The 10,000-nt window shown below is 48.8% G+C and overlaps 3 non-coding genes across 3 annotated transcripts in view; all 3 read left to right on the plus strand.

Moving 5' to 3' along the window:
• The first annotated feature begins 1,391 nt into the window (after positions 1–1,391).
• Positions 1,392–3,306, plus strand: LOC141484461 (small subunit ribosomal RNA). The gene has a single exon (XR_012466641.1). It is a non-coding gene; the product is annotated as a small subunit ribosomal RNA (ribosomal RNA).
• Positions 3,307–4,221: 915 nt separating this feature from the next.
• Positions 4,222–4,376, plus strand: LOC141484466 (5.8S ribosomal RNA). The gene has a single exon (XR_012466645.1). It is a non-coding gene; the product is annotated as a 5.8S ribosomal RNA (ribosomal RNA).
• A 603-nt stretch (positions 4,377–4,979) lies between these two features.
• Positions 4,980–10,000, plus strand: part of LOC111510878 (large subunit ribosomal RNA) — a 6,956-nt gene continuing 1,935 nt past the window's right edge. Inside the window, exon 1 of the transcript XR_012466643.1 lies at positions 4,980–10,000. This exon is cut by the window's right edge and continues 1,935 nt beyond it. This is a non-coding gene — a transcript (large subunit ribosomal RNA).

Consider the following 10,000-nt stretch of genomic DNA (forward strand, 5'->3'; position numbering starts at 1 on the left):
AGTGAAAATATAAAAAGATAACGGAAAGTGTAGTGAAAACATAAATATAACGGAAAGTGTAATGAAAGTTTACCTCTGCCTTCTGGGAGCGAGCAGAATTTCGGAAGCGTGAAGAAAAAAAATTTCAGACGGAAATTTTGCGAAAATAATCATGACGGAAAGTGTGGTTGGAAAATAACGGAAAGTGTGGTGAAAATATCGGAAAGTATAGTGAAATTTTCGCCAAAAATTTCTCTTTGAAAATTTTTTATCACGCTTCCGAAATTCTGTTTGCTCCCATTAATTCAAGTATCGTCTCACCGTCTCAACTCATATGTTGTAATGGCGAGAAAGCGGTATAGGCCTTACACAAATTTTCACTACACTTTCCGATAAACATTGTAATCGAGACGTCCTGTTGTCAGAACGTTATCCTATAATATTTTAATATATCGATCGATATGCGTATTCATGTCTGATACAATATCATATCGACGGATATAAATTATATTGACTAGGACTATACGAAAAGTGGAAAAAACCGAAAGTCGCGTAGGGTCCCGTCAGCGTTAACGGAAAACGGGCGATGTGCTCGAAACGCGCTATAGGGGGATAGGTACGTTTCGAAACGGATCGAAAACGCTTCCTCTATAGTATCGGCAGACGCTTGCTCGAGCGCTGTCGGTACCGTGGTCACCGATAACCAAATCACACGATATTCGTTTTTTTCTGCTGAATAATAACATTAATTCGATATCGTGTCGAGTGCGGGCTTCGCCCACGGTGGTGTGGATAGTTCGTAGTAGTATATCTTCTGCTTCTACCCAACCGAAACCGTCAGACACTGCGAGATCGCGGATTTAGCGAGCGTTTCTACGTAAGCGGTCCCTATGCGATCAACCAAAAAATAACAAAAATTTTGTTTATTACACAAAATATGCGACAGCTCTCCTCTGTCCGAGCGAGAATAAATATAATTTCGGAACGAATCTTTCGAGAACACCGAGTCGCTTTCAATCTAGCGAAGGGTCGAGAGAATGTTCGAAGTTTTGTGCCGGTCGACGTATATATCGTCTATTATATATTGTATTTCGAAAAATTTACCATACGTACGTGTACGCCGGTGGTTTGTGTAACATTAATCAGGTCGAGTACGACGAGCGTGTGTTGTAATATTTCTTCTTGAGCAATGTTATAGTTCGATTTGTTGTCGGTCCGGTTTTATTTGAATGAAATAATGCAGAGACACATAGAGATATATAACAACTTTTTCGTTGAGCGTGGCGTTTCGAAAATTTATATTTCGTATAACGCACACACAACACGCACAAAAGAGAATATAGATCTGTTTCCGTATTTATTATTATTTTAATATTATGGAGACTGAACTAGTTCTACGATAGAACGTCAGCTCCCTGGTTGATCCTGCCAGTAGTCATATGCTTGTCTCAAAGATTAAGCCATGCATGTCTCAGTACAAGCCAAATTAAGGTGAAACCGCGAAAGGCTCATTAAATCAGTTATGGTTCCTTAGATCGTACCCACATTTACTTGGATAACTGTGGTAATTCTAGAGCTAATACATGCAAACAGAGTTCCGACCGGAGACGGAAGGAGCGCTTTTATTAGATCAAAACCAATCGGTGGCGGGTTCGCTCGTCATCGTACACCTTGGTGACTCTGAATAACTTTATGCTGATCGCACGGTCTCGCACCGGCGACGCATCTTTCAAATGTCTGCCTTATCAACTGTCGATGGTAGGTTCTGCGCCTACCATGGTTGTAACGGGTAACGGGGAATCAGGGTTCGATTCCGGAGAGGGAGCCTGAGAAACGGCTACCACATCCAAGGAAGGCAGCAGGCGCGCAAATTACCCACTCCCGGCACGGGGAGGTAGTGACGAAAAATACGATACGGGACTCATCCGAGGCCCGTAATCGGAATGAGTACACTCTAAACCCTTTAACGAGGATCAATTGGAGGGCAAGTCTGGTGCCAGCAGCCGCGGTAATTCCAGCTCCAATAGCGTATATTAAAGTTGTTGCGGTTAAAAAGCTCGTAGTCGAATCTGTGTCCCGCGCCTTCGGTTCATCGTCCGCGGTGTTAACTGGTGTGCCGCGGGACGTCCTGCCGGTGGGCTTAGCTCGCAAGGGCGGCCCAACTCAATCCCGCCGCGGTGCTCTTCATTGAGTGTCGAGGTGGGCGGCACGTTTACTTTGAACAAATTAGAGTGCTTAAAGCAGGCTAAAACTTCGCCTGAATACTGTGTGCATGGAATAATGGAATAGGACCTCGGTTCTATTTTGTTGGTTTTCGGAACCCCGAGGTAATGATTAATAGGAACGGATGGGGGCATTCGTATTGCGACGTTAGAGGTGAAATTCTTGGATCGTCGCAAGACGGACAGAAGCGAAAGCATTTGCCAAAAACGCTTTCATTGATCAAGAACGAAAGTTAGAGGTTCGAAGGCGATCAGATACCGCCCTAGTTCTAACCATAAACGATGCCAGCTAGCGATCCGCCGACGTTCCTCCGATGACTCGGCGGGCAGCTTCCGGAAACCAAAGCTTTTGGTTTCCGGGGGAAGTATGGTTGCAAAGCTGAAACTTAAAGGAATTGACGGAAGGGCACCACCAGGAGTGGAGCCTGCGGCTTAATTTGACTCAACACGGGAAACCTCACCAGGCCCGGACACCGGAAGGATTGACAGATTGAGAGCTCTTTCTTGATTCGGTGGGTGGTGGTGCATGGCCGTTCTTAGTTGGTGGAGCGATTTGTCTGGTTAATTCCGATAACGAACGAGACTCTGGCCTACTAACTAGGCGTTTTCCGACATCCTAAAGGCCCGCCGATGGGGCTTCGGCCTTTATCGTGCGCGGTTTTTACTGTCGGCGTATAAACAATTCTTCTTAGAGGGACAGGCGGCGTCTAGCCGCACGAGATTGAGCAATAACAGGTCTGTGATGCCCTTAGATGTTCTGGGCCGCACGCGCGCTACACTGAAGGAATCAGCGTGTCCTCCCTGGCCGAGCGCCCGGGTAACCCGTTGAACCTCCTTCGTGCTAGGGATTGGGGCTTGCAATTGTTCCCATGAACGAGGAATTCCCAGTAAGCGCGAGTCATAAGCTCGCGTTGATTACGTCCCTGCCCTTTGTACACACCGCCCGTCGCTACTACCGATTGAATGATTTAGTGAGGTCTTCGGACTGAGCGCGATGGCGTTTCGGCGTCTTCGATGTTTCGAAAGATGACCAAACTTGATCATTTAGAGGAAGTAAAAGTCGTAACAAGGTTTCGTAGGTGGTGAACCTGCGGAAGGATCATTACAGTGATATTGTCTATATACGACATGTCTGATCAAATATATATATCGCGAAGCGAGAAAAGAGTTAAATCTCTCCTTTTTCCTTCTACGATATTCGAACTAATTTGTCGCTTTATGTTTTCGTTTCGATAGAAAAGAAAATGAGCGACGGTGGACTACGTTTTCGAATGACGGTGAAATTGACGACGACGACGACGTTGTTGTCTGTCGTCATCATCCTTTCGATTAGTAGTAGTCCTCTTCTCGAACTATACAAATTCGTCTTAGAGGTTTTTCAATTAGGCGTGTAATTTTCTTTACCGAAAATTATAATATATGACGTTGTGCGTATTGTTGTGTTGCCGCGTCGTTGTCGTCGATTATGGCGCTAATGTTGTTCGTCGATCGTGTTGTGAAGCGTACGCTCTTTTGTCGAACGCGAACGCGCGATATACGACGATACATTTCGCCGTCGATGACGATGATGCCGACGACGCCGCCTTCGCCGGGTACCTAGGAGTGTGTGACTGTTAAAAAAACCGCTCCGTAGGAAATTATGTTTAATCGCGGTCGAAACGTGAAAGTTTCGTTTCGTACGAATTTTTACGTTACCGGATTACACAACGAGATTTCCGATGGTTGTGAAAGATATTCGCCCGGCCGTGTCAGTTAGAACGCATGGTAAATGAAATACTACGCGCGTCCTCTACACGACGAATATAAAAATTGAGTCGTGCGCGATTTCGGTACACGATGCCTCGTCTGAATATGTGGTGCCGTACGAATACGAAATCGTCGAGCGCTTCTCTTTTTTATTTTTTTTAACAAGTATATATATATTTATGTACGTTGTTGCATTGGTATAATCTCAACGCTTGCCGAATCGAGACGTCGAACTCTTGAAATTATTTTTTTTGAGTACGTCTAAATAAAAGATTACCCTGAACGGTGAATCACTTGGCTCGTGGGTCGATGAAGAACGCAGCTAATTGCGCGTCAACTTGTGAACTGCAGGACACATGAACATCGACATTTCGAACGCACATTGCGGTCCTCGGATACTGTTCCTGGACCACTCCTGGCTGAGGGTCGTATCAATTTCAAAGACTGCTCGGTTTTTCAAAATTGATATTTTGTAAAAACGTCGGAGCGTGTTGGATGATTGACGTGTTTTGTTGTTGTTGTTGTTTGTCGTCTATCGAGTCGTCTCGTTATTATAATCGTTATCTAAGTATTTTATCGCCTTCGCGGCGATGACACTTGGTAACAAAAATAAATACACGTTGACGACGACGACGACGCCGACGACGACAAAGACGCGGCATCTTAAAGTGCGAAAGCGACGAATCGTTTTTTCTCATCGCAAGATGAGAGAAACGTTACGTAGTTTGTACACAACGAAATCGTATCGAGTCTCCGTTGTTGGGAAAGCGGCTGCCACGGCAATATACAGGTTCACGCTTGTAGTGTGTGTGTGTGTATGCTCTCGTTACGCACGATCGTCGTGTCCGAGAATCTTTGATGAATCGAAGACGACGTCTGATCGTGTCGAGCAGCGTACGTACACACGCACACACATTATTACAGGACGTCGAGAACTTTTTGTCCGTTTCGGTAGTTCTCTCTCGAAATAACGACGGACGAGACTACGTACGTCGACTCGTTGCTGTTGAATAAACTGAAAAATTATTTTATCGACCTCAGAGCAGGTGAGACTACCCGCTGAATTTAAGCATATTACTAAGCGGAGGAAAAGAAACTAACTAGGATTCCCTCAGTAGCTGCGAGCGAACAGGGATAAGCCCAGCACCGAATCCCGCGGGTTAACCGCCGGGAAATGTGGTGTTAGGGAGGATCCGTTTATCCCGGAGTCGTACGGCGCGTCCAAGTCCTTCTTGAACGGGGCCACAGCCCATAGAGGGTGCCAGGCCCGTAGCGACCGCCGTCAATTTCGGGAGGATCTCTCCTCAGAGTCGGGTTGCTTGAGAGTGCAGCCCTAAGTGGGTGGTAAACTCCATCTAAGGCTAAATATGACCACGAGACCGATAGCGAACAAGTACCGTGAGGGAAAGTTGAAAAGCACTTTGAAGAGAGAGTTCAAGAGTACGTGAAACCGTTCAGGGGTAAACCTGAGAAACCCGAAAGGTCGAAGGAGGAAATTCATCGCGTTTCGATCGTCGGCGTTTGACGGGTTTCGTGACGGACGGCGTTCGCGTCGTTCGCTCAGCTCGTTTTTCGAACCGATATCGAACGCGTGCACTTTTCCTCTTGTAGGACGTTGCGATCCGTTGGGTGTCGGTCTAAGGTCCGGGGTGGAGCCCACGTGAATTTTTCGCGTGGACCCTCGGTATCCCGGCCGACTCGCTCGACGGTATAACGATGGCGCGGGGCCGCTACTTTATAATTAGCGTTCGGCTCGTGGCAAGCGCGTCCGGTGTTTGACGGCGATCGGACCTAGCGCCGATCCTGTCCCGGGCGACTGTTGGCTACGATGTTCTCGAACAGACCTCGTTGAAACGCCGATCTGCAACGCTATAGCTTTGGTACTTTCAGGACCCGTCTTGAAACACGGACCAAGGAGTCTAGCATGTGCGCGAGTCATTGGGACATAACTAAACCTAAAGGCGCAATGAAAGTAAAGGTCTACCTTGCGTAGACCGAGGGAAGATGAGCGGTTCGCCCTCAAAGTGGCCGCTCCGCATTCCCGGGGCGTCTCGTTCTCATTGCGAGAAGAGGCGCACCAAGAGCGTACACGCTGGGACCCGAAAGATGGTGAACTATGCCTGGTCAGGACGAAGTCAGGGGAAACCCTGATGGAGGTCCGTAGCGATTTGACGTGCAAATCGATCGTCGGAACTGGGTATAGGGGCGAAAGACTAATCGAACCATCTAGTAGCTGGTTCCCTCCGAAGTTTCCCTCAGGATAGCTGGCGCTCGTCGCGTACGAGTTTCATCCGGTAAAGCGAATGATTAGAGGTATTGGGATCGAAACGATCTCAACCTATTCTCAAACTTTAAATGGGTGAGATCTCCGGCTTGCTCGAACTCTTATGAAGCCGCGAGACTCGAATCAGAGTGCCAAGTGGGCCATTTTTGGTAAGCAGAACTGGCGCTGTGGATGAACCAAACGTCGAGTTAAAGCGCCTAAATCGACGCTTATGGGATACCATGAAAGGCGTTGGTAACTTAAGACAGCAGGACGGTGGCCATGGAAGTCGGAATCCGCCAAGGAGTGTGTAACAACTCACCTGCCGAAGTTACTAGCCCTGAAAATGGATGGCGCTGAAGCGTCGTGCTTATACTCGACCGTCAGAGGCATGTGCGGTACTCTGCCCGATATCTTCCCGATTGAAGGCGACCATGAAGCCCTGACGAGTAGGAGGGTCGCGGCGGTGAGCGTAGAAGGGCTGGCCGTGAGGCCGTCTGGAGCCGCCGTCGGTGCAGATCTTGGTGGTAGTAGCAAATACTCCAGCGAGGTCCTGGAGGACTGACGTGGAGAAGGGTTTCGTGTGAAACAGCCGTTGCACACGAGTCAGTCGATCCTAAGCCCTAGGCGAAAGCCGATGTTGATGTGGTGTAAGTTTATATAATAAAATTTATAATAAAATAAATGTTCACACCCGTCGGGCGAAAGGGAATCCGGTTCCTATTCCGGAACCCGGCAGCGGAACCGTCAAAAAGTCGGGCCCTCGCAAGAGAGTTCGTCGGGGCAACCCAAAAGGACCCGGAGACGCCGTCGGGAGATCCGGAAGAGTTTTTCTTTTCTGCATAAGCGTTCGAGTTTCCATGGAATCCTCTAGCAGGGAGATATGGTTTGGAACGCGAAGAGCACCGCAGTTGCAGCGGTGTCCGGATCTTCCCCTCGGACCTTGAAAATCCGGGAGAGGGCCACGTGGAGGCGTCGCGCCGGTTCGTACCCATATCCGCAGCAGGTCTCCAAGGTGAAGAGCCTCTAGTCGATAGAATAATGTAGGTAAGGGAAGTCGGCAAATTGGATCCGTAACTTCGGGATAAGGATTTGGCTCTGAGGATCGGGGCGTGTCGGGCTTGGCGAGGAAGCGGGTCGCGGCTGACGTGCCGGGCCTGTGCGAGGTGAAGTGTCATCGCTTCACGGCGTTGATTACGGATCCGAGTTTTCGGTCCCGTGCCTTGGCCTCCCGCGGAACCGTCTTGCTGCGAGGCCCCGGTGTCGCCCGCAAGGGAGACCCGGGTGTCCTCTTCGGCCGCCATTCAACGATCAGCTCAGAACTGGCACGGACCGGGGGAATCCGACTGTCTAATTAAAACAAAGCATTGCGATGGCCCCAGCGGGTGATGACGCAATGTGATTTTCTGCCCAGTGCTCTGAATGTCAACGTGAAGAAATTCAAGCAAGCGCGGGTAAACGGCGGGAGTAACTATGACTCCTTTAAGGTAGCCAAATGCCTCGTCATCTAATTAGTGACGCGCATGAATGGATTAACGAGATCCCACTGTCCCTACCCACACGAATAGATATCCCTCGCACACTACTTCCCAGGGACGACGAGCGGCTGGACTCCGAGGCAAGGCGGAGGGTGAGGAGGACCAGGAAGCTCTCTGGGGCGAAGCCGAGCCGCATTTCATGCTGGAAGAGATCATGGTGGTCTCCGAAGGCCTGGAAGCCGGTAAGGCAACTGGTTGCGACGGGGTCCTAATGAGGCCCTGAAGCGAGCAGTAAAAACCCTAGGGGGACAAATGGTCCAGATCTTCAACCAATGCCTGCGAGAGGGATACTTCCCGGAGGTATGGAAGAAGACCAAGATTGTATGGATACCGAAAAAGGACGGGAACCCGAGACCGATTAGCCTACTACCGGCCCTCGGCAGAATCCTCGATAGGCTCCTGAACGGTAGATTACAGTCTTGGTGAGAAAGGGGATCACTTCTCCCAAAACCAATATGGTTTTCGGGCGGGAAGAGACACGGCAATGGCAGTAGAGAAGATGGTGGAGCAAATCAGGAAGAACAAAAGGGAAGGGTGGCACAGCTTGGTTGTCGCACTGGATTTATCCAATGCGTTCAACTCGGCTTGGGCCCCAGCAATCGAAAGTAATATGAAAGGAATGGGTGTACCAGGAAATGTGGGAGAGCTTTGTATGAGTTTTCATAGGGAACAGGGAAGTGATGAGTGGGGGACTGGCAGAGACCGTGGACAGAGGATGCCCACAGGGATCAAGCCTGGCCCTACGCTATGGCTCATCATAATGGAAAGATGTTTCGAACGTATGCGAGAAATGAATGAGCGAGAGAATGAAAGAGTGAACGAGGGAGTTCCCTATGAACAGCGTGTCAGGCTGACATTGTGTGGGCTCAGGCCTACGCAGATGATCAGGTACTGATTGTGGGAGGACCATCTGCGAAGAGTATAGAGAAGAAGTGGGGCACGGTATGGAAGGCATGTATGGACTGGGAAGATGAGGCATGGGTTACCTATAACCACAAAAAGACAGAATGTATGTTTGTAGCAGCAAGGAAGGTGGAAAGACCACCTGTGGTCAGGATGCATGGGAAAGTAATCGATGGGAAGGATAGCATCAAGTACCTCGGAATTGTGGTCGATAGAGGATTTCTCTTCATCGACCACATGAAAGAGGTACGTAGGAAGATGGCCATAATGGCGGGGAGAATGAGAAGATGGACTGGAAGGGATCTGAATGTAAGAAGAGAGTGTGTTAGGATCATCTATGAAAGAGTGGCAAAACCTGCACTACTATATGGGGTGCAGGTGTGGGGTGCCAGAGTGAATGATAGCAGGATACGACGACAGATACTAGCCGCGCAGAGACCTTTTCTGCTGGTGATAAGTGGGGCATACAAAACGACTGCCAATGCTGCACTAGCAGTACTGGCGGGGGTAGCCCCACTCAACATAGAGGCGGCGGTTAGATATCAGGAATGGATGGAGAATGGAAGGGAGAAGAATGGAGCAAGAGTGACAGAGAAAGAAAGGGTATCACCATGGAACGCCGGGAGAGTACTGGAGAATTGTGATAACATGACCGAGGTATATGTGGATGCTAGTAGGACAGATGACGGGAGAATGAGCGTAGGCTGGGCATACAAAGAAAGGAATGAATGGAAACAGGGAGGAGAGAGAGTGGAAGGGATGAAGGATATAAATGAAGTGGAAATGATAGCGATTGAGAGAGTGATTGAGAGGAGTGACATAGAACTTCTAAGAGTAGTCAGTGATTCGGAAGTCGCAGTGAAAACAATACAAAAAGCCCGACCAAAAAATAAGCGAGCAGTGTCGATACTTAAAAAAGCTGAGGATCGACAAACCAGAGGTAAAAGAACATGGGTCGAGTGGAGAAAAGGGCATGACACCGGGAATGAAGGGAACGCCAGGGCGCATGCGGAATGTGAAAGGGCAGCAAATGATGAGGAAATAGGATGGACAAGCGAGGGACTGTATGATAAGAAGGAAGAAAGAAGAAGGATAAGAGAGAACATAAGGAAAAATGGCAAAGAGAATGGGATACAAGTGACAAAGGAAGATGGACGTATGAATGGTGCAGAATGGTAGGGAGAGAGAGACTGGGTTTAAACCGAAAAGCGGTGCAACTGATTACAGGACATGGTAACTTCACCGGTTACCTGAGCAGGTTCGGGCTAGGTAGGGAAGTTCCATGTGCCTGTGGCACAGGCGACCTGGAAACGGCGGGCGGACACATAATTAGAGAATGTAGATTGGAT

The sequence above is a fragment of the Leptinotarsa decemlineata genome, unplaced genomic scaffold, assembly GCF_025532065.1.
Source record: "Leptinotarsa decemlineata unplaced genomic scaffold, Ldec_3_MD MMD2_tig00005770_RagTag_RagTag, whole genome shotgun sequence".
NCBI classification, from domain to species: Eukaryota; Metazoa; Arthropoda; class Insecta; order Coleoptera; family Chrysomelidae; genus Leptinotarsa; species Leptinotarsa decemlineata.